This window comes from Tupaia chinensis, unplaced genomic scaffold (assembly GCF_000334495.1).
Source record: "Tupaia chinensis unplaced genomic scaffold, TupChi_1.0 Scaffold000037_2, whole genome shotgun sequence".
NCBI classification, from domain to species: domain Eukaryota; kingdom Metazoa; phylum Chordata; class Mammalia; order Scandentia; family Tupaiidae; genus Tupaia; species Tupaia belangeri.
This window is the reverse complement of record NW_006159478.1, coordinates 151,884-154,260: the sequence shown is the minus strand read 5'-3', so window position 1 is coordinate 154,260 and position 2,377 is coordinate 151,884. Positions and strand designations below refer to the sequence as shown.

Sequence of the window (2,377 nt, the reverse complement as noted above, 5' to 3'; positions counted from 1 at the left end):
CTACACTCAGAACTTTGTCTTCATAAGCAGCCAGGTCATAGAAAAGAGCTTTACAACTTCTTGTATCCCACAGCTTGACCATATTATCTGAAGGACCTGAAATCAGCTGCTGTTCATGAGTAGGAGACCATTTGGCAGATGTGACCCAGCCAGTATGTGTTCGGGGACAGAGACACCAAAGAAGTTAGTTTGGGAATTCCACAGTCTGATATACCTACCTGTGTTTCCAAATGCTAAACATTTACAAAGTGATGAATAAGAAATACAACTAAATGCTTTATTTCTAGTCAAAGTCAAAATAACACTGCAAGACTCAATATCTCACACTCTAGTTGTATGGTCCCAAGATTCATTGCAGATTTCTTCAGTATCTGACCAACAGAATCGAGGAAATTGCTTCCTTGTGGCCAGAGAGGGTGACGATAGGAGTCCTAGGCATACCAAGCTACTCTGTTTTCTTTCTTTCTTGGTTGATCTGTGGATTTTTCCATTTCATCTTTTTCATCTGCTGGGACTATCGACCAGATCTTCAGCATGTTATCCTAGGAGCCACTGTAAAATTTAGTTCCTGAGCTATCCACACTTCAACTGGACCTCTGCAGCAATGCGGATCTTTTACTTTGTTCCTCTCCGTGTTCCACTCCCACAAGAGAATTGTCTGATTCATAGAAGCATTCAGTAGTAAGCAAGATAAATTGTCTTCTTTCACTCAGGCACATCTTTTACAATATCTGTACGTCCCACAGTTGTCATTATTGACTTTCCTTCTAAGAACCAGATCAAGAAGTCTTTTATCATAAAAACAGGTTAAAAATCTATTCCTCTGCCCCTTTAATGAAACTGATCCAGTCGTCATGGAACGTGCATTTTTCTCTCTGGGGTGTGGTACATTTCTCCACATATTCTAGTTCCACAACCTCGTGGGATGAGATGTTCTCCAGTTCCACGTGTTTGACCAAGGGCATTCACAGAAACTGTCCTTTGATAAGGGAATCAAGCCCCAATGTTTGTGGAACTCATTTTTTGGCCCCCAGCAGTTTGTCAATATTACAAAGGTTGACAATTTCAGAGGTGTCAGGAATTGAAAAGGGAACATTTTCAATAGCATATTTATTTTCACTATAAAAGCATGTCTGAAGCTGAGCCACGGTTGGGGGCGGGTGTTGATATGCACAAGACTTGTCCACAGAAACATATGGACTAGTAATCAGAAAACAGGAACAGAAAAAGGACTACATAAAGAGACAGCTCAAAATTAGGTTACACAGGTGAGCAAGGAGCTGGAGTCGAAGCCCAGTCCAAAATTTTTATCTTAAAACATTGTTTTAAAGATTGTTCCTTCCATCAGAGAGACACATATACACACAGAGAGACAGTACCCCAATAATATCTTCAAGCTAAAAGCTAGCCCTACTCTCAGCTAGCCAGTATTAGGACAGTGATGGGACATGAAACCACAATATTCCTACATGGGTCCAGTTTTATTAGTTTTCTACTGACTCCTGGCTTTATATAAATACATTACATTATTTCAAAACAACAGAATTAAAAAACATATTTCTACTAAAAATTATAAAAAGTGAGTAATGTATAGTCTTTGAATAGTGTTGGTTTTTAAAGATATGTCTTCTATTATTTCGTTACTTTTTCCATAGGAGAAAAACAAGAGGATTCAGTGGTGCTTGTAGGAATTAGTTAGGTTTAGATTTTTGATCTACTTTGAGTTGATTTTTGTCAATGGTGAGAGGTAGGGGTTTAGATTAATCTTTCTGCAGCTGAATACCCAGGCAGCATTACTTGCTTAAGAGGTTTCTGTTTTCCCACTGGATTGACTGGTATCATTTAAATATGATCAGTTGGCTGTATGTTTGGGCGTTCATTTCTGGGGTCTCTATTCTGTTTCATTGGTCCATTTGTCTGTTTCTGTAACAATACCATGCTGTTTTGATTATAATAGCTTTATAGTATATTTCCGGATCAGGGAGTGAGATGCCGCCCACTGCAATCTTCTTCTGCAGGATTGCTTTGGCAATATGAGGTCTTTTAAGATTTCAGACAAATTCTATGATTTTCTTTTCTAGATCTGTGAAAGTGTCTCTGGCTCTTTGATTGGGATTGCATTAGATAAATAGATTAATTTTGGGAAAATTGTCATTTGCATTATATTAATTATTCCAATCCAGGGACATGGGATATCCTTCAAAATTTTTGTGTTATTTTCAATTTCTTTTTTTTTTTTTTTTTAGCTTCTCATAGTTTTCTTGTGGAGGTCTTTATCATCTTCGGTTAAATTTATTCCTAGGTGTCTTATATACTTTTTGTGGCTATGGTGAATGGAATTACTTTCTTCAGTTCTATCTCAGTCTGCCTGCTGTGC

General features: G+C 37.8%; 1 pseudogene; it reads right to left on the bottom strand.

Moving 5' to 3' along the window:
- Positions 1 to 2,377, bottom strand: part of LOC102500488 (ribosome biogenesis protein WDR12-like) — a 38,003-nt pseudogene that overhangs the window by 15,569 nt on the left and 20,057 nt on the right.